Genomic DNA, 27,507 nt, shown 5'->3' on the forward strand with positions numbered 1-27,507 from the left:
GACCACTTGAAAAACGAGAAAAAAGCGGCAATAGTACTATTTGTCCATCTTGAGATGCCGTAGCCAGTTTCCACTTCCTCAAAATAGTCAGAATTAATCTAAGACAACTCACTACATCTGTCATTCATTTTGACATTTTTACAGATTAGATTTTTGTCTCGCAATTTAAAATTTTAACTAAGATGTGTGGTGCTGTATTTCTCAATGACAAAGAGACATCTCTCATTGAAAACAAATCAGCCGATCAGCCGAAAATAAAATTAACAATAACGTCACAAAATGTCGTCATAATATATGCACAAACTGTTCCGAACTGAAATATGCAGACGCCTTAACACAAACTCTCTAAAGTTAACCACCAGATGTAAAAAAGACAGAATGAAAAGCTGGAGCTACGTTGGATTTCCTGTGTGTGTGTGTGTGTGTGTGTGTGTGTGTGTGTGTGTGTGTGTGTGTGTGTGTGTGTGTGTGTGTGTGTGTGTGTGTGTGTGTGTGTGTGTGTGTGTGTGTGTGTGTGTGTGTGTGTGTGTGTGTGTGTGTGTGTGTGTGTGTGTGCGTGTGTGTGTGTGTGTCAGGTTTTTAGTGAGGGGCTGACGTAAAGCCACATCACTGTGCGACTGGCTGCGCAGAAATACACAGCAGAGTCTGCTAATGTTAGTTTGGAGATGACCAGAGTTCCCTTCAGGTCTCCCTGTATCTTCAGCCTGAACCTCTCCTCAAACAAACTCTCGTAGTTAGGCTCAGTGGTGCTGTAACTGTACCCTATCAGAGTCATACCAGGACTGGCCTGTCTCTGTTGGTACCACAGCATCACCGACAGGTTACTGTCATCATGGCTACAGTGGATCTCCGCCTCGCGCCCATCCTTCACTGTCAGAGACGGAGACTGACGAAACGCAACACACTTTACATGACCTGTTGAAAAGCCAGTTTAGAGAGTGATTATGAATTCAGAATTCACCAAAGCTGGCAATCAGATAGTTGATGATAAAGAATTCACCAAAAAGCATATTAAGAGAGATACAGTAAGATACAGTTAGCTATTAAATGTATTCATGTTGAGATTGAGGAAACCTAACATGGAAATAAGATGAAGAACAAGCCTAGTCCATATGTTGTCGGAGACATCCTTCTACACAGAACTGAAAGTACCAGCTGCCTTCTACAGCAGTGTAGAGAGAGAGAGTTGTATTCATCACCACATCCTCTTGATAAGTGTTATAATGTCTGGGCTGGTACTCCCCCTGTCGGATACACATCCTGCCAGGCTGGTACTCCCCCTGTCGGATACACATCCTGCCAGGCTGGTACTCCCCCTGTCGGATCCACCGCCAGGCGGTCTCCCCCGTCGGCCCGCAGGCTGGTACTCCCCCTGTCGGGACCCGCCAGGCGGACCCCCCGCGGTGCTCCTGCCAGGCTGGTACTCCCCCTGTCGGATAGACTTCCTGCCAGGCTGGTACTCCCCCTGTCGGATAGACATCCTGCCAGGCTGGTACTCCCCTGTCGGATAGACATCCTGCCAGGCTGGTACTCCCCCTGTCGGATAGACTTCCTGCCAGGCTGGTACTCCCCCTGTCGGATAGACATCCTGCCAGGCTGGTACTCCCCCTGTCGGACAGACTTCCTGCCAGGTTATGCCTACAGTATCTTCACATAGAGGGGCAGGTCAGTCAGGTGCCAGACAGTGCCTCCTGGCAGCCTCCCAAAATATGATTTTGTCACAGAGTTGAGCATCCCTGCTTCACTGGTGTACTGGCAGCACACAGATACACTGCCTGCTCCCTTCTCTGCATCCTCTGGACTGTCAGAAACCACTGAATTACAGAGATCCTACTTCACTCCCGGGTCTCTGGGCTCCACACCTTGAATCCAGACTTAAACTCTGCCTCATAGTTCAGTGATCCAGCTGGGAACTATGCCTCATAGCTCAGTGATCCAGCTGGGAACTCTGCCTCATAGCTCAGTGATCCAGCTGGGAACTCTGCCTCATAGCTCTGTGATCCAGCTGGGAACTCTGCCTCATAGCTCAGTGATCCAGCTGGGAACTCTGCCTCATAGCTCAGTGATCCAGCTGGGAACTCTGCCTCATAGCTCAGTGATCCAGCTGGGAACTCTGTCTCGTAGCTCAGTGATCCAGCTGGGAACTCTGCCTCATAGCTCAGTGATCCAGCTGGGAACTCTGCCTCGTAGCTCAGTGATCCAGCTGGGAACTCTGCCTCGTAGCTCAGTGATCCAGCTGGGAACTCTGCCTCGTAGCTCAGTGATCCAGCTGGGAACTCTGCCTCATAGCTCAGTGATCCAGCTGGTAACTCTGCCTCGTAGCTCAGTGATCCAGCTGGGAACTCTGCCTCGTAGCTCAGTGATCCAGCTGGGAACTCTGCCTCGTAGCTCAGTGATCCAGCTGGGAACTCTGCCTCATAGCTCAGTGATCCAGCTGGGAACTCTGCCTCGTAGCTCAGTGATCCAGCTGGGAACTCTGCCTCATTGCTCAGTGATCCAGCTGGGAACTCTGCCTCGTAGCTCAGTGATCCAGCTGGGAACTCTGCCTCATAGCTCAGTGATCCAGCTGGGAACTCTGCCTCGTAGCTCAGTGATCCAGCTGGGAACTCTGTCTCATAGCTCAGTGATCCAGCTGGGAACTCTGCCTCATAGCTCAGTGATCCAGCTGGGAACTCTGCCTCATAGCTCAGTGATCCAGCTGGGAACTCTGCCTCATAGCTCAGTGATCCAGCTGGGAACTCTGCCTCATAGATCAGTGATCCAGCTGGGAACTCTGCCTCATAGCTCAGTGATCCAGCTGGGAACTCTGCCTCATAGCTCAGTGATCCAGCTGGGAACTCTGCCTCATAGCTCAGTGATCCAGCTGGGAACTCTGCCTCATTGCTCAGTGATCCAGCTGGGAACTCTGCCTCATAGCTCAGTGATCCAGCTGGGAACTCTGCCTCATAGCTCAGTGATCCAGCTGGGAACTCTGCCTCATAGCTCAGTGATCCAGCTGGGAACTCTGTCTCATAGCTCAGTGATCCAGCTGGGAACTCTGCCTCATAGCTCAGTGATCCAGCTGGGAACCTGGCTAGTAGTTTAAGGTCCTCTCCCTGGAAATGCCTGTCCCAGTATATGTAGTCATAGTCAGTGTTAGTCAGGTAACAGTGCATGACCACGGAGGTGTTGGGTTGGTTACAGATGGGCCTGGGCCACTGTCTGATCCCCACCGTCTGAATCACCACTGTCTGAATCACCACTCTCTGCATTACCACTGTCTGAATCACCACTGTCTGAATCACCACTGTCTGAATCACCACTATCTGATTCACCACTGTCTGAATCACCACTGTCTGAATCACCACTGTCTGATCACCACTGTCTGAATCACCACTGTCTGAATCACCACTGTCTGAATAATCACTGTCTGATTCACCACTGTCTGAATCACCACCGTCTGAGTCATCACTGTCTGATTCACCACTGTCTGATTCACCACTGTCTGATCACCACTGTCTGAATCACCACTGTCTGAGTCATCACTGTCTGAATCACCACTATCTGAGTCGCCACTGTCTGAATCATTACTGTGTGATTCACCACTGTCTGAATCACCAGTCTGAATCAGAGGAGGGAGAGCAGAGAAGACAATATAAGAGACATTTCAGTCAAGAATGAGATGCATTGAAATAATTTTTGGTCCAAAAAGTTGTGACCCTTACGTGGGGTTTCCATTTCAATAAATAAAATTGACAATGAATGTTCACGGTACCTGTATGTCAGAGGATGGAGACAGTGAGGGAGATGAGAACTGTGATCATGTTGTCTCAGTGAAGGATAGTGGAGAGATGGGAACTGTGATCATGTTGTCTCAGTGAAGGATAGTGGAGAGATGGGAACTGTGATCATGTTGTCTCAGTGAAGGATAGTGGTGAGATGAGAACTGTGATCATGTTGTCTCAGTGAAGGATAGTGGAGAGATGAGAACTGTGTTCATGTTGTCTCAGTGAAGGATGGTGGAGAGATGAGAACTGTGATCATGTTGTCTCAGTGAAGGATAGTGGAGAGATGAGAACTGTGATCATGTTGTCTCAGTGAAGGATAGTGGAGAGATGGGAACTGTGATCATGTTGTCTCAGTGAAGGATAGTGGAGAGATGGGAACTGTGATCATGTTGTCTCGGTGAAGGGTGCTGGAGAGATGAGAATTGTCGCTGCAACTTCCGTACGGACTCGGGAGAGGCGAAGGTCGAGAGCCGTGCGTTCTCCGAAACACAACCCAACCAAGCTGCACTGCTTCTTGACACAATGCACACTTAAACCGGAAGCCAGCCGCACCAATGTGTCGGGGGAAACACCGTACACCTGGCGACCATGTCAGCGTGCACTGCGCCCGGCCCGCCACAGGAGTCGCTAGTGCGCGATGGGACAAGGACCTCCCTGCCGACCACTGCGCCACTCGGGAGGCCCTAGACAGGGTTTTTTAGTAGAGGAGGGGGGTAGAGAGGCATTTGTAGGGGGGTAGAGAGGGTTTTTGTACGGGGAGTAGAGAGGGGTTTTTGTAACCTTAACCTCAGTCTCCTAACCTGTTACATTAATTTTCCAAACCTGCTGAGTATGTTCACCTAACCTGCTATGAAAAAGTCCCTTTGATAAGGAGAGGGAATCTAGAGTTTTTTTTATAGAGGACGGAGGGGGATCTAGAGATGTCCAGGCACTAAGAGATGCATGTCGCCACCTGGGTGTCAGAAGTGGAGAAGGAGAAGAGTAGTTGAGAGTCATCCGCATAGCAAAGATAGGAGAGACCATGTGAAGATATGACGGAGCCGAGTGACTTGGTATAAATAGAAAAGATGGCCTAGAACCGAGCCCTGGGGGACACCAGTAGTGAGAGCATGTGGTGCAGACACAGATCCTCTCCACGTCACCTGGAAGCAGCAACCTGCAAGATAGGATGCGATCCAGGAGTGTGTAGAGCCTGAGACGCCCAGAGAGAGAGGAGGATCTGATGGTTGATGTTGTCGAAGGCAGTGGATAGAGGAGGATAAGGACAGAGGGGAGATAGTCAGCTTTGGAAGAGAGGAGAGCCTCTGTGACACAGAGAAGAACAGTCTTAGTTGAGTGACCCTCCTTGAAGCCTGACTGGTTAGGGTTGTCATCACATGGCCCTTTCTGGGTATTGATCATGGCTTCCCCCTCTCTCTCTCACTCTCTCCTACACCCAGGTTCAGTTATCTCAGGTCGTAAATTCCTGGCGGAGACTCTCTCCCCCTTTTCATGCAGAGAGACGACAGAGTGAAAAAGGATTTCACTTGGCCAAACTCCTAAATCCCCAAAACGGGAAAATGAAACAAAATGTCCACTTGTGAGAAGGTGGGAATGGTCCGTGGACACTTAGGGGACGGGTATGACGAGTTTGTTTCATTTGGTGACCTCAGAGAGGACCTCAAACACACATAACTATGTCTCTGAATGTGTACATTTCTCAATTATGAGGTTTGCATCTAATTCTTGTGAAAAATGAATGAGTAAAGATAAAACTATTTGTGAAATGATGTACTGTGATGCTAACCTTTAGAATGAGAGAATTGTATTTCCTGTAAAAGTTTAACTAAGTCATTGGCCATGCCCCCGTGAGCACAGACATGATCAGGCGTCATGAAACCGCCTTTTCTACTGTTACGAATAAAACCCCCTCCTGAGGAAATCCTCTTCAGACCACGCATACCTCGGTGTAAACCTCGGTGGCACAGGTTTGAGTACCAAGACTAGAAAACCATACCACGTGGAGCATTGGCTACACGGCTGGAAATGAGACTATCGATCCCTACAGAATAAGAGCAAATCTTGGATACTAATTACTAGTCTACAGCTAGAAATTATGTAAACCTGGGATGCGACTACCGACAACCACCAAAACATCTATTCTATGAGAACATTTCCGAATGGTACTCTGAAGTATCCATTCTACCCATAAAAGACTTTGATCTTCAGGGAAACAGAAAGAGAGAGAGAGCGACTCGGATGAACTCTCCAGCAGACAGACCGGATTCCAACAGAGAAGATCATGGGCGTAAATATATGGGCGTAAATATATATTGATTGCAATTATTCCCGAATGAGTGAGCGTTCATGTGCAAAGGATTAGCATTTCAATTAATATAATTATCACCTGTGTGTAGTGACCCCTTTTGTCTTTCCCACTCTCTCTCAGTCCACACCCACTTCCCTTTGTCCACTAAGCCGTCATATCGGCTTAGCCCACTAGGGAATCTTCCCTGTCATTTGTTAGTAACATATATACTGTTTGTTTATGCATTTCTGTGATTATTTATTTAGTTAGTAAATAAATGATTAAGCCAATTGGTGTATGGATGATTCATGGTGAAGGCTGGATTTGTGCAGATAACCAACAATTTATGACGTTTGGAATGAGACTGACGTGAGGTAAAGAATAATTAATTAATAGAAGACTAATTGATCAGATATTAAAATATCTGAAGAGTTACATTCAGAAAATTATAACTTTGCAATCTCAAGATTTTCCGTGGTGCCCCGATTTACTAGTTAATTACATTTACATGATTAGTTTAATCACGTAATAATAATTACAGAGAATTGATTTGATAAAATAACAGTCTTCAATTTTAATGATGCACCAAAGACACGACAGGGTCAAGAAGATCGTTCTGAGAGAGGTAACGAGAGAGTTGGTCAGAGACGCTCAAGGGTTTTGGAAAGAAAAGAAAGAAGGGATACCAGTTTGTAGTTTTTGACGTCAGTGGGGTCGAGTGTTGGTGTCTTCAGGAGGGGAGCGACTCAGGCCATCTTAAAGTTAGAATGAACGCAGCCAGTGGTCAGAGATGAGTTGATGAGGGAAGTGAGGAATGGGCAAAAGGTCTCCAGAGATGGTGTGCAGAAGGGAGGAGGGGATGGGTTTGAGCGGGCAGGTTGTCTGGTGGCCAGACCTCACTAGTCGCAGGATGTCATCTGGAGAGAGAGGGGAGAAAGAGTTCAAGGCGTAGGGTAGATCTGTGTGAGTGAGACCAGTGGACTCAGTAGGCTGAGTGAAAGAGGGGTGAATGTTGTCAACCTTTTTTTCAAAGTGGTTGACAAAGTCATCCACAGGGGGGGGAGGAGGTAGAGGATTGAGAGAGAGGAGAACGTGGAGAAGAGTTTCCCAGCGTTGGAGGCAGGAGCTTGAAATCTAGAGTGATAGAAAGTGGCATTATCAGCTGATACAGAGGAAGAGAAGGTAGAGAGGCGTGTACAAACATGACCTATGACCTTCGTAAGATGACAGTACAGGGTCTCTGTTCCTGACTCTCCTCCCTTTCTGCATCTTTTGACTCTCACAGTCCCCTTTCCTCCCAGCCGGCCCAACCTTCCCATCCCGCTCCGTGGCTGAGTGACTCACTGCATGCTAACCGTACGACAGGGACAAACATAACCGGACTACACACTGGCTTTAGAAGTGATTACGGGACGTATCACACTGACTGATGGGTTTATAAGCGATAACGGGACCTGTCACGCTGACTGATGGGTTCTGAAGAGATAACGGGACCTGTCACGCTGACTGATGGGTTCTGAAGAGATAACGGGACCTGTCACGCTGACTGATGGGTTTAGAAGAGATAACGGGACCTGTCACGCTGACTGATGGGTTCTGAAGAGATAACGGGACCTGTCACGCTGACTGATGGGTTCTGAAGAGATAACGGGACCTGTCACGCTGACTGATGGGTTCTGAAGAGATAACGGGACCTGTCACGCTGACTGATGGTTTTAGAGGAGATAACGGGACCTGTCACGCTGACTGATGGGTTCTGAAGAGATAACGGGACCTGTCACGCTGACTGATGGGTTTAGAGGAGATAACGGGACCTGTCACGCTGACTGATGGGTTCTGAAGAGATAACGGGACCTGTCACGCTGACTGATGGGTTTAGAAGAGATAACGGGACCTGTCACGCTGACTGATGGGTTCTGAAGAGATAATGGGACCTGTCTTGCTGACTGATGGGTTTAGAAGAGATAACGGGACCTGTCACACTGACTGATGGGTTTAGAAGTGATAACGGGACCTGTCACACTGAGGGATGGTTTTTCAAAAGCAGTATGTGGCTCCTGTCGTAATCTTCTACTCAAATACAGAGCCTTCAGAAAGTATTCACACCCCTTGACTTAGTCCACATTTAGTTGTGTTACAGGCTGAATTCAAAATGGATTAAATATGTTTTTTTTTCTCATCCATCTACACACAATACCCCATAATGACAAAGTGAAAACATGTTTTTAGAAATATTTATATGCAGACATTTTTACAGAAATGTCTAATTTACATATTATTCACACCCGAGTCAATACATGTTAGAATCACCTTTGCCTGTGAGTCTTTCTGGGTAAGTCTCTAAGAACTTTGCCCACCTTGGATTGTACAAATTTGTAATTTAAAAAAAAAGATATTCTTCAAGCTCTGTCAAGTTGGTTGTTGATCATTGCTAGAATGCCATTTTCAAGTCTTGCCATAGATTTTCAAGCAGGTTTAAGTCAAAACTGTAACTAGGCCACTCAGGAACATTCAATGTCGTCTTGGTAAGCAACTCCAGTGTATATTTGACCTTGTGTTTTAGGTTATCGGCGTGCTGAAAGGTGAATTTGTCTCCCAGTGTCTTTTCTAAAGCAAACCGAACCAGGTTTTCCTCTAGGATTTTAACTGTGCTTAGCTCTATTCCATTTATTTTTATCCTAAAAAACTCCCTAGTCTTTGCCAATGACAAGCATACCCATAACATGATGCAGCCACCACTATGCTCGAAAATATGAGGAGTGGTACTCAGTGATGTGTTGTGTTGGATTTGGCCCAAACATAACGCTTTGTAACGCTTTGGCCCAATTTTGTGCTGTATTACTTTTGTGCCTTATTGCAAACAGGATGAATGTTTTTGGGATATTTTTTTTCTGTACATGTCACGTCCTGGACATGGCAGGGGTGTTGGTTTTGTGTGTTTTGTGTGTTTTGGGGTTGGTTTGTTTAGAGGGGATTGGTTCTAGTTTTATTTTTTTATGTTCAATTTCTATGTGTGGCCGAGTATGGTTTCCAATCAGAAGCAGGTGTCTTTTGTTGTCTCTGATTGGAAGCCATACTTAGGCAGCCCTTTTTTCCTTTGGGTTTGTGGGTGGTTGTTTTCCATATAGTCTGTGCACCTTACGGAACTGTTTTTGTCGTATTGTTTATTTTGGTTAAGTGTTCACGTTAATAAAAGAAGATGAGCACTTTACACGCTGAGCCTTGGTCCAATCCTTCTGACAGTTATGACAGTACAGGCTTCCTTCTTTTCACTCTGTCATTTAGGTTAGTATTGTGGGGTAACTACAATGTTGTTGATCCATCCTCAGTTTTCTTCTATCACAGCCATTAAACTCTGTAACTGTTTGAAAGTCACCTTTGGCTTCATGGTGAAACCCCTGAGCGGTTTCCTTCCTCTCCGGCAACTGAGTTAGGAAGGACGCCTGTATATTTGTAGTGACTGGGTGTATTGTTGCACCATTCAAAGTGTAATTGAAAACGTCACCATGTTCAAAGCGATATTCAATGTCTGCTTTTTATTTTTCGACATCTACCAACAGGTGCCCCTTCTTTGCGAGGCATTGGAAAACCTCCCTGGTCTTTGTGGTTGAATCTGTGTTTGAAATTCACTGCATGACTGAGGAACCTTACAGATAATTGTGTGTGTGGGGTACAGAGATGAGGTAATCATTCAAACATCATGTTAAACACTATTTATACACACAGAGTGAATCCATGCAACTTATTATGTGACTCGTTCAGCACATTTTTACTCCTGAACTTACTTAGGCTTGACATAACAAAGGGGTTGAATTCTTATTGACTCAAAACATTTCAGCTTTTCATTTTTAATGAGTTTGTATTTTTTTTTTTTTAAACATACAGTACCGATCAAAGGTTTTAGAACACCTACTCATTCAAGGATTTTTCTTTATTTTGACTATTTTCTACATTGTAGAATATTAGTGAAGACATCAAACCTATGAAATAACACATATGGAATCTTGTAGTAACCAAAAAAGTGTTAAACAAATCAAAATAGATTTTATATTTGAGATTCATTAACCTTCATGACAGCTTTGCACACTCTTGGCATTCTCTCAACCAGCTTCACCTGGAATGCTGTTCCAACAGTCTTGAAGGAGTTCTCACATATGCTGAGCACTTGCTGACTGCTTTTCCTTCACTCCGACTCATCCCAAACCATCTCAATTTGGTTGAGGTCGGGTGATTGTGGAGGCCTGGTCATCTGATGCAGCACTCCATCACTCTCCTCCTTGATAAAATAGCTCTTACACAGCCTGGAGGTGTGTTGGGTCATTGTGCTGTTGAAAAACAAATGATAGTCCCACTAAGCCCAAACCAGATGGGATGGCGTATCGCTGCAGAATACTGTGGTAGCCATGCTAGTTAAGTATGCCTTGAATTCTAAATAAATCAGAGACAGTTTCACCAGCAAAGCACCCCTACATCATAACACCTCCCCCTCAATGCTTATGGGGTGAAATACACATGCGGAGATCATGCGTTCACCTCCACCGCGTCTCACAAAGACACAGCGGTTGGAACCAAAAATCTCCAATTTGGACTCCAGACCAAAGGACAAATTTCCACTGGTCTAATGTCCATTGCTCTTGTTTCTTGGCCCAAGCAAAACTCTTCTTCTTATTGGTGTCCTTTAGCAGTGGTTTCTTTACAGCAATTCGACCATGAAGGCCTGATTCACACAGTCTCCTCTGAACAGTTGATGTTGAGATGTGTCTGTTACTTGAACTCTGTGAAGCTTTTATTTGGGCTGCAATTTCTGAGGCTGGTAATTAATGAACTTATCCTCTGCAGCAGAGGTAACTTTGGGTCTTCCATTCCTGTGGCGGTCCTCACAATTGCCAGTTTCATCATAGCGCTTGATGGTTTTTGCGTCTGCACTTGAAGAAACTTTTAAAGTTCTTGAAATGTTCTGTATTGACTGACCTTCATGTCTTAAAGTAATGGTGGACTGGCATTTCTCTTTGCTCATTTGAGCTTTTCTTGGCATAATATTTTTTATTTTTTATTTAACCTTTATTTAACTAGGCAAGTCAGATAAGAACAAATTCTTATTTACCGTCTTTTACCAAATAGGGCTATCTTCTGTATACCATCCCTACCTTGTCACAACACAACTGATTGGCTCAAATGCAATAAGTACGGAAAGAAATTCCACAAATTAACTTTTAACAAGGCACACTTGTTAACTGAAATGCATTCCAGGGGACTACCTCATGAAGCTGGTTGAGAGAACGCCAAGAGTGTGCAAAGCTGTCAAGGCGAAGGGTGGATATTTGAAGAACACTTTTTTGGTTACTACATGATTCCATTGTGTTATTTTATCGTTTTGATGTAAAAATAAAGAAAAACCCTAGAATGAGTAGGTGTTCTAGAACTTTTGACCGGTAGTGTAATCATGTACCTTCACCTGATATACTGAACCTTACCTTCACCTGATGTACTGAACCTTACCTACACCTGATGTACTGAACCTTACCTTCACCTGATATACTGAACCTTACCTTCATTTGATATACTGAACCTTACATTCATCTGATATACTGAACCTTACCTTCACCTGGTATACTGAACCTTACCTTCACCTGGTATACTGAACCTTACCTTCACCTGATATACTGAACCTTACCTTCACCTGATATACTGAACCCTTACCTTCACCTGATATACTGAACCTTACCTTCACCTGATATACTGAACCTTACCTTCACCTGATATACTGAACCCTTACCTTCACCTGATATACTGAACCTTACCTTCACCTGATATACTGAACCTTACCCTCACCTGATATACTGAACCTTATCCTCACCTGATATACTGAACCTTACCTTCACCTGATGTACTGAACCTTACCTACACCTGATGTACTGAACCTTACCTTCACCTGATATACTGAACCTTACCTTCACCTGATATACTGAACCTTACCTTCATTTGATATACTGAACCTTACCTTCACCTGATATACTGAACCTTACCTTCACCTGATATACTGCACCTTACCATCACCTGATATACTGAACCTTACCTTCACCTGATATACTGAACCTTACCTTCACCTGATATACTGCACCTTACCTTCACCTGATATACTGAACCTTACCTTCATCTGATATACTGAACCTTACCTTCACCTGATATACTGAACCTTACCTTCACATGATACACTGAACCTTACCTTCACCTGATGTACTGAACCTTACCTTCACCTGATGTACTGAACCTTACCTTCACATTGATATACTGAACCTTACTTTCACCTGATATACTGAACCTTACCTTCATCTAATTTGCTGAACCTTACCTTCACCTGGTATACTGAACCTTACCTTCACCTGATATACTGAACCTTACCTTCACCTGATATACTGAACCTTACCTTCACCTGATAGCCAGAGTAGTGAGACAGTGGCTCTGAGGAGAACTCTGATCATGCTGTCTGTCTGTCTGTCCTGTAAAGTTAGATCTATGCCTTTGTTCTGAGGTGGGAGGAGTTTATAGCTGACCTATCGCCCTACAGTACAGTGGAATATTACTGCCCTCTGCAGGATCAGCTGGAAGGTACTGGGACAATAACATGAAACAAAACATAATTTGCAAAAAAGAAAGGCCTCTTTATTTTGAAGAAAATAAATCCTAAATGTTGCAGTTCTTTTGGAGTTTAGTATTGAGGAGGTTTATGTGGTTTAGGACACTGCAGTGGTGGTGTGAGGTGTGACTTTGTATTTGAGATGTGGTTTTTGTAGGGCTGAGATAGGATCTGCTGCAGAAATACACTGCACCGTCCTCTTGTGTCCAGTTGGAAACGCTTCAATCACAATACTGTCCCTGCGTTTCCTCTCAATTTAATTTGGTCCTTGAAACTAGATTCTCTCTGTCTCTATCTCCATGCATATGCTCTGCTCTCACTCTCTTTTTGTAACAGCTGTCGTTATGTAGAGAGGACCAAGGCGCAGCGGGTTGCATGTTAAACATATATATATATATATATATATATATTTATTTATTAAATAAATAAATGTGAAGACAAGAAAACAAAGAACACCAGTTTCACATGTTATACTTACAACAGCAGTGCAAAATGCAACAACTCACAACCCCAAGAGAAAAACACACACCTAATATATGACTCCCAATCAGGAAGAACGATATCCAGCTGTTCCTGATCGGGAGTCACAAGACTAACACAGAAACAGAACAACTAGAAACTACATACAACACACAACTTCTGCCACGTCCTGACCAAATACTAAACAACTACTCCCTCTGCTGGTCAGGACGTGACAGTTTGTCTCTCTATAATCTCTCTTTCTGTCTCTCTTTCTCCTCTCCCACCTTCACTCTCTCTCTCTCTCTGTCTGTCTGTCTCTCTCTCTTTCTTTCTCTGTTTGTCTCTCTTTCTCCTCTCCCTCCACTCTCTCTCTCTCTGAACAGACGTCTGTTAGTTCATGTGGTTTAATGCAGGTGTTGATAGTATCTGAACAGAAGTCTGCTCCTTCATGTGGTTTAACGCAGGTGTTGATAGTATCTGAACAGAAGTCTGCTCCTTCATGTGGTTTAACGCAGGTGTTTTGATGTAGCGTCAGATGGAGGTTTTTGTAGAGTAGACTAGGTCTCTGTACCACTGTGTAGACTGGCAGCACAGAAATACTCCCCACTGTCTTCAGCTTGTCTCAGTTTGAGGATATGAAGGAAGGCTTCGTTCTCTCCATCTCCTTTCACATCAAAGTAACCTTTATATGAGGGTTCAACTGTAGGGGTTTTATAGTATGCATAAGCTATGAGGTTTAGAGCCGTGTCTTCCACAGAACGCTGGTACCAGAGGATAGTGTCATAGCTGGGGATTTTATGACTGCAGTTGAGTGTGACAGAGGCATTAGGCTTTACCAGCAACGTAGAGGGAGACTGGTACACTGATTTACTGAGAGAGACACCTGGGGGGAGAGAGAGAACAGTATTGTACTTTTATTTTACAGTACATAACAAAGGATTGTACCACCATTTCTCAAGTTTGAATAAAACATATAATTAGTAATTATTTTTACTCATTTATGCGAATAGTTACACTTTCATGTTTATTAATAAGTAATGTAGGGAACTACTAAATATCTGTAGTTTAAATTACCTGTGATCCAGAATAGTGGGACAGTGATAATGATAAGAGGTGGGATCATGTTGACTTAGTGATCGTTGACAACCAACTGACATCTCATCTCATCTGAACTGACTGGAGAGGAGGAACAGGAAGTGACCTCATCAGTGATGTAATGACAGAATGCGGCGTGGCATCAGACAGTTGTACTGTTATATTATATTGGCACTGAATCAAATCCAGACCTCAGTGCAGGTGTGAGGGAGGTGTTGCTTCAGTATAATCTAGTGAGACAGTGAATGAGAGAAGGTTTTTGTAGTGTAGACAGGGGAATCTGCAACACTGTGCCTTACTAGCAGCACATAAATACACTGCACTGTGTTGGGGTTGTCTCAAGTTGAACATGTTCAGAGAGGCATTCTTTGGGCCGGCTCCACCCAAATCCCCACTCATATTGAAATGCTCTTCATATGAACTCTCGATGGTTTGAGAATTATAATTCAAATATCCAATGAGTTTCAGTGCTGTTTCTCCTTGTGATTTCTGGTATCACAGCATCATTCTATAGTCTGTTTTCTGATGGTGGCAGAAGAGCTGAATATTCTCTCCAGGTCTGCTGAAGACTGCAGAGGGAGTCTGGTGAACCTCAACACTGAGACAGAGAAGTGAGGAGAGATGGAGAGAAGACATTCACTAGCATAGGCATACATAAATGATGAACATACATCATACCAAATTATGAGTCTAAAACAAATGATCATTTCCTAGATTATTACCTGTGAGCCAAAAGAGTGTGTAGATGATGAGAGGTTTGTACATGTTGACTGTCAGAGATGATCATCAACAACCAACTAATCTGAATCAACCAACAAACCATCTCAACAGGCAGGAGAGGAGGAGGAACAGGAAGTGACAACATCAGAGATGATCATCAACAACCAACTAATCTGAAACAACCAACAAACCATCTCAACTGGCAGGAGAGGAGGAGGAACAGGAAGTGACATCATCAGAGATGATCATCAACAACCAACTAATCTGAATCAACCAACAAACCATCTCAACTGACAGGAAAGGAGGAGGAACAGGAAGTGACACCGTCACTGGTGTAATAACAAAACCCTGTTAAATTGGCACAATCAAATTCAGACCTCATCAGGCAGGTGTGAGGAAGATGTTTCATTTTATTGTTTAATCTACTGAGACGGTTTTTGTAGTGTAGACGGAGGTTCTGCAACACTGTGCATAACTAGCAGCACATAAACACACTGCACTGTGTTGGGGTCTACTTAAGTTTTAAACGTTCAGATTATTTGTTCACTCGGTACAGATCCCACCTTCAACATAGTAAGTTTAAGATTTTATTGAAAGGGAATGGAGGGGGGTGGATGAGGTAGCTTGGTGATGCGAAGAGCATGACGCTCGGTAGGTAAGGGTGTGGTTGTCCGTGGGACACCGGAGAGCGAGTGCTCTTGGAGTAGGGATGTGGTTGTCCGTAGGACGCTGGAGTAAGAGTGCTCTTGGTGAGTCCCTAGGAGGGGTGCGTCACTTGAGTGGGTTGAGTCACTGACGTGATCTACCTGTCTGGGTGGTCACCCCCCTTGGGTTGTGCCGTGGCGGAGATCTTTGTGGGCTATACTCGAACTTGTTTCAGGATGGTAAGTTGGTGATTGAAGTTATCCCTCTAGTGGTGTGGGGGCTGTGCTTTGGCAAAGTGGGTGGGGTTATATCCTGCCTGTTAGTCCCTGTCCGGTGTTATCGTCTGATGGGGCCACAGTGTCTCCCAACACCTCCTGTCTCAGCCTCCAGTATTTATGCTGCAGTAGTTTATGTGTCGGGGGGCTAGGATCAGTCTGTTATATCTGGAGTATTTCTCCTGTCTTATCCGGTGTCCTGTGTGAATTTAAGTATTCTCCCTCTCTCAGATGACCTGAGCCCTAGGACCATGCCTCAGGACTACCTAGCATGATGACTCCTTGCTGTCCCCAGTCCCCCTGGCCGTGCTGCTGCTCCAGTTCCAACTGTTCTGCCTGCGGCTTTGGAACCCTGACCTGTTCACTGGACGTGCAATCTGTCCCAGACCTGCTGTTTTCAACTCTCTAGAGACAGCAGGGGTGGTAGAGATACTCTGAATGGTCGGCTATGAAAAGCCAACTGACATTTACTCCTGAGGTGCTGACCTGTTGCACCCTCGACAACCACTGTGATTATTATTATTTGACCCTGTTGGTCATCTATGAACATTTGAACATCTTGGCCATGTTCTGTTATAATCTCCACCCGGGACAGACGGAAGAGGACTGGCCACCCATCATAGGCTGGTTCCTTTCTAGGTTTCTTCCTAGGTCCTAGCCTTTCTAGGGAGTCTTTCCTAGCCACCGTGCTTCTACACCTGCATTGCATGCTGTTTGGGGTTTTAGGCTGGGTTTCTGTAGAGCACTTTGAGATATCAGCTGATGTAAGCAGGTGTGAGGGAGGTGTTGCTTCAGTATAATCTAGTGAGACAGTGAATGAGAGAAGGTTTTTGTAGTGTAGACAGGGGAATCTGCAACACTGTGCCTTACTTGCAGCACAGAAATACACTGCACTGTTTTGGGTTTGTCTCAAGTTGAACATGTTCAGAGAGGCATTCTTTGGGCCGTCTCCACCCAAATCCCCACTCATATTGAAATGCTTTTCATATGAACTCTCAATGATTTGAGAATTAAAATTCAAATATCCAATGAGTTTCAGTGCTGTTTCTCCTTGTGATTTCTGGTACCACAGCATCACTCTATAGTCTGTTTTCTGATGGTGGCAGAAGAGCTGAATATTCTCTCCAGGTCTGCTGAAGACTGCAGAGGGAGTCTGGTGAACCTCAACACTGAGCGAGAGACCTGAGGAAAGATGGAGAGAAGACATTTTTTTATAGGTAAGAGACGAAGATACATAATTCCCGTACTGTTCATCTCAACAAGACCATATCTAAGTCAGATTACTGTTATTACCTGAGAGCCAACAGAGTAAGATTGTTCTGATCATGTTGAGTCTTGAGCTGAACATCAACAACTAACTGACATCTCATCTGAACTGACTGGAGGGGACAAAGAGGGACAGGAAGTGACCTCATCAGCGATGGAATGACAGAACGTTGTCACAGAAATATAATGTCTAGAAAGGATGTCTGCCAGTCCACCCATTATGGCATCATTGACTTGAATGAGGAGGCCCGTTCTACTCATTCTAGTTGTGGTTACAGTATATCAGATCAAATCCAGACCTCAACACAGGTGTGAGGTAGGTGTTCTGTTAAATAGTACACTACAGTGACACAGATTGTGTCACACAGGGTTTTTGTAGTGCAGAGAGGGAATCTACAACACTGTGGCTTTCACTTGCAGCACAGAAATACTCCCCACTGTCTTCAGCTTGTCTCAGTTTGAGGATATGAAGGAAGGCTTCGTTCTCTCCATCTCCTTTCACATCAAAGTAACCTTTATATGAGGGTTCAACTGTAGGGGTTTTATAGTATGCATAAGCTATGAGGTTTAGAGCCGTGTCTTCCACAGAACGCTGGTACCAGAGGATAGTGTCATAGCTGGGGATTTTATGACTGCAGTTGAGTGTGACAGAGGCATTAGGCTTTACCAGCAATGTAGAGGGAGACTGGTACACTGATTTACTGAGAGAGACACCTGGGGGGAGAGAGAGAACATTACTGTACTTTTATTTTACAGTACATAACAAAGGATTGTACCACCATTTCTCAAGTTTGAATAAAACATATCATTTGTAATTATTTGTATACATTTATGCAAATTGTTACACTTTCATGTTTAATAAGTAATGTAGGGAACTACTAAATATCTGTAGTTTAAATTACCTGTGATCCAGAATAGTGGGACAGTGATAATGATAAGAGGTGGGATCATGTTGACTTAGTGATCGTCGACAACCAACTGACATCTCATCTCATCTGAACTGACTGGAGAGGAGGAACAGGAAGTGACCTCATCAGTGATGTAATGACAGAGTGCAGCATGGCATCTTACAGCTGTACTGTTATATTATATTGGCACTGAATCAAATCCAGACCTCAGTGCAGGTGTTGCTTCATTATAATCTAGTGAGACAGTGAATGAGAGAAGGTTTTTGTAGTGTAGACAGGGGAATCTGCAACACTGTGCCTTACTAGCAGCACAGAAATACACTGCACTGTATTGTGGTTGTCTCAAGTTGAACATGTTCAGAGAGGCATTCTTTGGGCCGGCTCCACCCAAATCCCCACTCATATTGAAATGCTCTTCATATGAACTCTCAATGGTTGGAGAATTAACATTCAAATATCCAATGAGTTTCAGTGCTTTTTCTCCTTGTGATTTCTGGTATCACAGCATCACTCTGTTTTCTGATGGTGGCAGAAGAGCTGAATATTCTCTCCAGGTCTGCTGAAGACTGCAGAGGGAGTCTGGTGAACCTCAACACTGAGCGAGAGACCTGAGGAAAGATGGAGAGAAGACATTTTTATAGGTAAGAGACGAAGATTCATAATTCACGTACTGTTCATCTCAACAAGACCATATCTAAGTCAGATTACTGTTATTACCTGAGAGCCAACAGAGTAAGATTATTCTGATCATGTTGAGTCTTGAGCTGAACATCAACAACTAACTGACATCTCATCTGAACTGACTGGAGGGGACAAAGAGGGACAGGAAGAGACCTCATCAGCGATGGAATGACAGAACGTTGTCACAGAAATATAATGTCTAGAAAGGATGTCTGGCAGTCCACCCATTATGGCATCATTGACTTGAATGAGGAGGCCCGTTCTACTCATTCTAGCTGTGGTTACAATATATCTGCTCAAATCCAGACCTCAACACAGGTGTGAGGGAGGTGTTCTGTTAAATAGTACACTACAGTGACACAGATTGTGTCACACAGGGTATTTGTAGTGCAGAGACGGGAATCTACAACACTGTGGCCATCACTTGCAGCACAGAAATAAACTGCACTGTGATCTGGACCTTTAAGGTTGAACATGTTCAGAGAAACATTCTTCGGGTCGTTCTGACTCAAATCCCCGCTCACGTTTAGATGTTCTTCAATGTACGTGGTTTGAGACTTAAAATATAAATAGGCTATAAGTTTTAGTTGCTTTTCTCCCGGTGACTGCTGGAACCACTGCATCAGTCTGTAGTTAGTTCTCTCATGGTGGCAGAAGATCTGAACGTTCTCTCCACGTTTCAGTAAGACTTCAGAGGGAGTCTGATAAACCTCAAGGCTGAGAGAGAGACCTGGAGAGAGGTGGAGAGAAGAAATTTTACCTCAATTGATGGATGAAAATATATATCCACATAGGCCTATACCCCAATGGCTGGACATATACACAGAAATGCCCATACTGGACATCAAAATAATTGATGATTTCAAAAATGTGTATTAGGCCTATTACCCATAAGGCAAAAAAGTAAGACGGAAAAAGGTATGAGGAACTGGATCATTCTGACTCCCAGTTAACAAGAACAACATCAGAGGAACTGAGTCATTTTAAACTCACATGGGAAGAATATGTAAAACAGGATATGACATCACAATCCAAACATGCGTCTTAGAGTAATGATCCTCCCAAGTGATTTTTGTTTAATGGCACCCTATTCCTTATATAGTGCACTTATTTTTATAGAAGCCCCAAACCATCCTACAATACAGACATTTATAGAAGCCCCAAACCATCCTACAATACAGGGATTTATAGAAGCCCCATACCATCCTACAATACAGGCATTTATAGAAGCCCCATACCATCCTACAATACCGGCATTTATAGAAGCCCCAAACCATCCTACAATACAGGCATTTATAGAAGCCCCAAACCATCCTACAATACAGGCATTTATAGAAGCCCCAAACCATCCTACAATACAGACATTTATAGAAGCCCCAAACCATCCTGCAATACAGACATTTATAGAAGCCCCAAACCATCCTACAATACAGGCATTTATAGAAGCCCCAAACCATCCTACAATACAGGCATTTATAGAAGCCCCATACCATCCTACAATACAGGCATTTATAGAAGCCCCAAACCATCCGACAATACAGGCATTTATAGAAGCCCCATACCATCCTACAATACCGGCATTTATAGAAGCCCCAAACCATCCTACAATACAGGCATTTATAGAAGCCCCAAACCATCCTACAATACAGGCATTTATAGAAGCCCCAAACCATCCTACAATACAGACATTTATAGAAGCCCCAAACCATCCTGCAATACAGACATTTATAGAAGCCCCAAACCATCCTACAATACAGGCATTTATAGAAGCCCCAAACCATCCTACAATACAGGCATTTATAGAAGCCCCATACCATCCTACAATACAGGCATTTATAGAAGCCCCAAACCATCCGACAATACAGGCATTTATAGAAGCCCCATACCATCCTACAATACAGGCATTTATAGAAGCCCCATACCATCCTACAATACAGGCATTTATAGAAGCCCCAAACCATCCTGCAATACAGACATTTATAGAAGCCCCAAACCATCCTGCAATACAGGCATTTATAGAAGCCCCATACCATCCTACAATACAGGCATTTATTGAAGCCCCAAACCATCCTACAATACAAACATTTATAGAAGCCCCAAGCCATCCTGCAATACAGACATTTATAGAAGCCCCAAACCATCCTACAGTACAGACACTTTATAGAAGAATGGTGTTGTAGCTGGGGAGAGTGTGTTCCACCTGCTGATACCACAGTATGGTCTTGTAGCTGGGGAGAGTGTGTTCCACCTGCTGACACCACAGTATGGTGTTGTAGCTGGGGAGAGTGTGTTCCACCTGCTGATACCACAGTATGGTGTTGTAGCTGAGGAGAGTGTGTTCCACCTGCTGATACCACAGTATGGTGTTGTAGCTGGGGAGAGTGTGTTCCACCTGCTGATACCACAGAATGGTGTTGTAGCTGGGGAGAGTGTGTTCCACCTGCTGACACCACAGTATGGTGTTGTAGCTGGGGAGAGTGTGTTCCACCTGCTGATACCACAGTATGGTGTTGTAGCTGGGGAGAGTGTGTTCCACCTGCTGATACCACAGTATGGTGTTGTAGCTGGGGAGAGTGTGTTCCACCTGCTGATACCACAGAATGGTGTTGTAGCTGGGGAGAGTGTGTTCCACCTGCTGACACCACAGTATGGTGTTGTAGCTGGGGAGAGTGTGTTCCACCTGCTGGTACCACAGTATGGTGTTGTAGCTGGGGAGAGTGTGTTCCACCTGCTGATACCACAGTATGGTGTTGTAGCTGGGGAGAGTGTGTTCCACCTGCTGATACCACAGTATGGTGTTGTAGCTGGGGAGAGTGTGTTCCACCTGCTGATACCACAGTATGGTGTTGTAGCTGGGGAGAGTGTGTGAACAGGACAGGACAGCAGTTTCTCCAGAACTCTGAAATACTGAAGATGGAGACTGAAGAATGCTGGAATCAGAGCAGTTCACCTGTTACAGAAGAGGAGAGAGAGACCTGTTTGTTATAACTTCTGTAGTCATTCTGGAAAGATATGGAATTATAGATTATTTTAGACGGTATCTAATCTGTGTTCAAGAATTATCAAGAGATTTACGTTAATTTACATTCAACACTGAGTCAAGATGAACATTCAAAAGGACATAGATCTTCAACTCTCAGACTCCTTACTACACACCATAGTTTACTGTGGTACTGTGTCTGGTGAGTCCACATGGATTTGTTGAGCTGTATCTCCACCTACAGGAAAGACATGATATCATACCATACTGTATCATGGTCTCCTGTATATCAGAGGGAACCTCCCCTTTCTGTTAGACCAGCTGGTGAGTGTTTTGCCATTGAATCAGAGTCAGATACAGTGTGATGTTAATACAGGTGTGATTAGTCTACAGTACACCAGGGAGGAGGTTTTTGTAGAGCAGAGAGGGAGATCTGATGCACTGTGTAAACTAGCAGCACAGTAATACACAGCACTGCTATTTGGAGTTAGTTGATTGATGGTTAAGGTGCTGGTACCACCTGTATTAGCATCTCCTTCTATATCAAATCCAGCCTCAGGAAATCCAGATGTACCGGTCATGTATCCTAAAAACACTAATTCTCTGTAGTTGAATTGCTTGTACCAGAGGATTTGATTATAGCCTGATATACTATGTGAACACTCCATCTTAGCCAACTCTCCCTGGTTCTTGTACAGGGATGCAGGACTCTGGTAAACCTGGCTACTGAGATAAGAACCTGGAGAGAGAGACAGAGAGAAAGAAGGAGAGAGAGAGAGACAGAAAGAGGTGAAACAACATATAAAGAAACATATTGACCTGAAACATAAAAAACAATCAAATGAGGATATTAGTAGTTGATGAAATCAATGATCTGAATACCTGCAGCCCAGGCTGTGTAACCCATGGTGATGGAGATAAGAATTCTGATCATGTTGACTCCCTGTTAAGGAGACAGAAAGAATGAGACAGACAAATCACTTCACATTAATTAGAGGTGGCTTCTCATCAACTCATCTCAGTGATCTTATAGAGGGATGCAGCCTCCTTATGAGAACATCTAAACCATCAGAGACCTGAGATGAACCCTGCAGGAGGAGTCTATGTGGGACAGGAAGCAGGGTTTAGTAGAGCAGAGAGGGAGATCTGATGCACTGCTATCTGGAGTTAGTTGATTGATGGTTAAAGGAAATATTCACCCATTTTGAATGTTATATTATTGTTGTGGATCTCTGAGTGAGGTCTTATCAATGCCATGGGTCATTTCATGTTTTAATGTGTATCTGAGTTATTGGCATTCAAGCAGTCAGACATTCGTCTGGTATGACGTAGTACTGTGATAAAGTGATAAAGAGTGGCCAACCTCCCGGTCCTCTCAGTGGACCCTATGATCACTCGTCTCCACAGCTGATGCCTCCCGGACTCTTCACTAACACGACTAGAAGCCACTACATCACCGGATTCCTGCCGTAAGCTCTGGACCTTTGCATCGGATCATCGCTGCTAACTAGCTGCTACCGGGTGGCTATAGTGGCTATCGCCCTTGTCCCGAACCTAGCACCAGTTAGCCGTGAGCCAGGTGCATCTCCCGGCTAGCAAACAAAATTACTACAACCACAATACCTCTTTCACCAACTGGCCTGGACCCTTTGTCGAAACGAAGCCCCTCCGTTCCACCACGACTGGTCTGCCGACGTAACTCCATCCGCTGTGCCCCTAACCGGCCTTTGCCGGAAGTCGGAGCAGGCGCTTCTACTAGCCCCGACCTGCTAACTTTAAACGCTGTGTCTCCCGCTTGCTAGGTAGTAACGACTACCCAGCGGCTTCCCTGTTTCATCTATTGCTGTTCACTGGACCCTATGATCACTTGGCTACATAGCTGATGCCTGCTGGACTGTTTGTTAGTCACGGTACTCCGTTTTGTTTATTTTTTGTTTATCTGTCGGCGCAGCCCCGAACTCAGGCCCTGTGTGTAGTTAACTGACCCTCTCTGCCTATTCATCGCCATTTTACCTGTTGTTGTTGTCTTAGCTGATTAGCTGTTGTTGTCTTACCCGTTGTTGTCTTAGCTAGCTCTCCCAATCAACACCTGTGATTGCTTTATGCCTCGCATTATGTCTCTCTCAAATGTCAATATGTCTTGTATATTGTTGTTTAGGATAGTTATCATTGTTTTAGTTTAATGTGGAGCCCCTAGTCCCACTCAACATGCCTCTGATACCTCCTTTGTCCCACCTCCCAGCCATCCTCAAGTCTCTACCACTCAGCCATCCCCAGGTCCCCACCACTCAGCCATCCCCAGGTCCCCACCACTCAGCCGTCCTCATGTCTCCACCACTCAGCCATCCTCATTTCTCCACCACTTAGCCATCCTCATTTCTCCACCACTCAGCCATCCTCATTTCTCATTTCTCTACCACTCAGCCGTCCTCAGGTGTCTACAAATCAGCCATCCTCAGGTCTTTACCAATCAGCCATCCTCAGGTCTCTACCAATCAGCCATCCTCAGGTCTCTACCACTCAGCCACACACACTGATACTAACACTCTTCACATACACACATAGACATATATACACACACTCATTCACCCATGCTCAGTCGCTCAATACAGTATGTATCCCTTGTATCTGATGATGTCTGGACAGAAAAAGTATGACTCTCCATACTCTTTTTTGACAAGCCATACGTTCTTTGTTCAGATAGCATCAGATACATGGTCTACACATACTGAGACAGAGGGGAGCTGTTTCACTGTCCAGACAGCATCAGATACATGGTCTACACATAGGGAGACAGAGGGTCACCAGGCCCCGAATCCCAAGGGCCCTCCTGTACCTCATTCCTATCTCAGACCCCCTAGGGCCCTCCCATACCACCGGCCCTGGTCCAGGCACCCATACTGTCCCACACACATTTAGAAAGCATCTGAATCCCAAATGACACCCTATTCCCAATATAGGGCACTACTTTTGACCAGGGCCCATTGAATGCCACTATACAGCATCTTATAAATGTGTGTTGAGAAACACTCCCTCCTGGTGGAGAACTGAGGAAGTGCACCTAAACCATCTAAACTAGACAATTATAACAGTATCATTAACATCTGTTTGATATCAAATGGTTCATAGCAAAGTGTTGTTGAAGTGGTTGAAGACAGGTGCAGGTGTATAGAGCTGTAGTCAGTATTATATGGGAGGATCAGAGAGGGTTTTTGTAGAGGAGAGTGGGTATACTGAAACACTGTGCTTTACTAGCAGCACAGAAATACACTGAACTGTCTTCAGCTTCTGTCAGTTTGGGACAATGTAGATACGCCATTTTATTAGCTGCACCATCTCCACTGACATTAAAACGCCCTTTAAAGGAATCTTCCACCGTTGGAATGGTGTTACTCACATACCCAATGAGTTTCAGTGTTTTGGGCTGACTGTTGGTACCACAGTATCATGTTGTAATTTGAATCAGTGTGGCTGCAGGTGAGTTGAACTTTATCTTCAGGTCTTTTTAGTATTGCAGTAGGAGTCTGGTGAACTTTGTCTGTTTGTGACAGCCCTGTGGATGACAACAGACAATATGAAATATACAGTATTACTCAGCATATTGACAGCAATATATTTCAGTAGTTAATCTATCTTTCATGAGGGATTTAGTACCTGTCACCCATAGTGGTAGAGTTGCTACATGTATGAGAAGCTTGATCATATTGATGGTTCTGGAGAGAAGAGTCACATGGAAAAGGAGAAAGGGTTTTCAGATAGTCAGAGATGTCATGTCATCTAGTGGGAGTGTCAAATGTATGTCAGCATCCCAAATTGCAGCCTATTCCCTTTCTAGTGCACTACTTTAGACCAGAGCCCATAGGGGGGAGAGGAGAATAAGTCAATAGAGAAGGGGAGCTGAACTGAGCTGCCGGAGGGGAAGGAAATGACATCACTTTGACGTCAGAACTTGTGTTGATATTCAAGCAGATCCATTGTTCACCTACAGGTCTCCTGTTCAACTTAAAGGTGTCTGAAAATCTGATATCAACTTTGGAGCGGACAATTACATGACATTTTCTCAAGAGCAATTCCTGAGGGGGACACCAAAAGTAGTGCTGTAACACATAGCCTACATTGTAATATGGTAAATGTATATTGAGGAACCAAAGAAATAAGGTGTTTGCCGTACTCCTAACTACCGGTACCCAAAACTACACAACTAATCACAACAGCAATACCATTGCCTTTAACAAATCTTAGTTCAGTCACCAGTTTAAGTTGAGAGTGGGGGTATCCATGGCATTTTCCAATTATGTTCCTATTTTACAAGTCAAAAACATGGAGAACCTTTCATAATGTTGCCAAACAAAGACTCAACAAACTTACCTGAGACTCCCTGTCTCTGCCAATCTGTCCCTGCATATCTGTCCCCAACTCTGCTGTCTGTTTGCCATCTGTTGCCTGCTCTGCCTAATGACATCATTGTGAAACATTTCCATTAGAATTTCATTTCTTTCTTATGAACATTTTATCAACTAGTCTTTGAGATATTAGGCTACTAGGGTTCTTACTATGCGTTTTGGTGTATTGAAAAATACTCTGATGTCCGTCTTTTATTTTTCTGCCATTTTTCTACCTGGCTGGCTGGCTGGCTACACACACACACACACAGTGTGTAGGTTATTTACAGTAGGAGATGGGCTTCTAATCATCTTCTATCATTCTATTTGGGCTTCGATCTAAAAGGTAGCTAGCAAATGTGAAATGGATTAAAATGACAAGAGTTGACAGCTGTATGAGTTCACCATTTACACAACATATGCTGCAACCTTTTGTAATTTTAATAGTTTGTTTCATATTGGCTGGCTTCCAACAATAGCTGAATTTGCAAAGCTAGCGAGCACCAATTCAGTTTCAGTGGTGTTTGCTATAATCTTTGCTACCCGGGTTAAATAAAGGTCAAATAAAATAAATAAATAAAAGTTCGCTTGCGACAATTTAGCTTTTGCAACGAGACCATTAAATATATTTAAGACAATGGTAGAAGAGAGTGTAGTTCTGTTCAGTTTGGACTTCAGTTTATTGCTAACCTTATCACAGGGACTTTGAAGCACTAACTTACATCATCTGCATGCTGACCTTGGAATAAATTGACGATAGCAAAGATTCCATCTTTGACGACGCCACATAAATGGAATAGGTACTAGCTAGCTTAATAGTTAATATTTGCGCACTAGCTCTGCATATTCAGCTAGTGTGTGTGCGCAATTGACTAGATTAACCTCACGTTAGTTACATTCATTGAGTGCCTTTCAGACAGTAGACACGACCCCTCTGTTACCTTGCCAACTAAGGAACTGGCAGTGGATCAAACCATTGTGAGGCAAAGGGTGGGGGGGTCGCAATCTTTTGAAACTTAAAAACGCGCTATTAAGTGTCTATAATCAGCACAATTGCTTTCATTGCGTATTATTAATATTATTTAAATTACATAGTTATGTTTCAGTGATATATTGGGGGGGACAAATCATATTTTTCCCAGGATGGGGGGGTCGTGTCCCCCCCGTCCCCCCGGGATTTCCGCCCCTGTGTGGAACATACCTGTACCTACATTTTTTAAAGGGTTTGTATTTTTTATTCTTTAGATTTCATCAGTGTTATAGATTGTGAAGTCTGCACACTAGAAATATGCTGTAATAATACACTGCACTGACTTCAGGTCAGAACAGTAATACACTGCACTGACTTCAGGACAGAACAGTAAAGGAGAGAGCGAGAGAGGGAGAGAGAGAGAGAGGGAGA

At 44.1% G+C, this 27,507-nt stretch overlaps 1 long non-coding RNA gene and 1 gene segment (V, D, J or C); one reads left to right on the forward strand and one right to left on the reverse strand.

Annotated features, from left to right (window-relative positions):
• Window positions 1–27,507, forward strand: part of LOC123744629 (T-cell receptor beta-2 chain C region-like) — a 605,275-nt gene that overhangs the window by 12,665 nt on the left and 565,103 nt on the right.
• Window positions 18,107–19,706, reverse strand: LOC123744631 (uncharacterized). The gene is made up of 3 exons (XR_006771021.2): window positions 19,632–19,706; window positions 18,780–19,473; window positions 18,107–18,670 (listed from the first exon to the last, which is right to left on the reverse strand). It is a non-coding gene; the product is annotated as an uncharacterized LOC123744631 (long non-coding RNA).

This window comes from Salmo salar, chromosome 09 (genome assembly GCF_965601325.2).
Source record: "Salmo salar chromosome 09, fSalSal1, whole genome shotgun sequence".
Classification (NCBI taxonomy): Eukaryota; Metazoa; Chordata; class Actinopteri; order Salmoniformes; family Salmonidae; genus Salmo; species Salmo salar.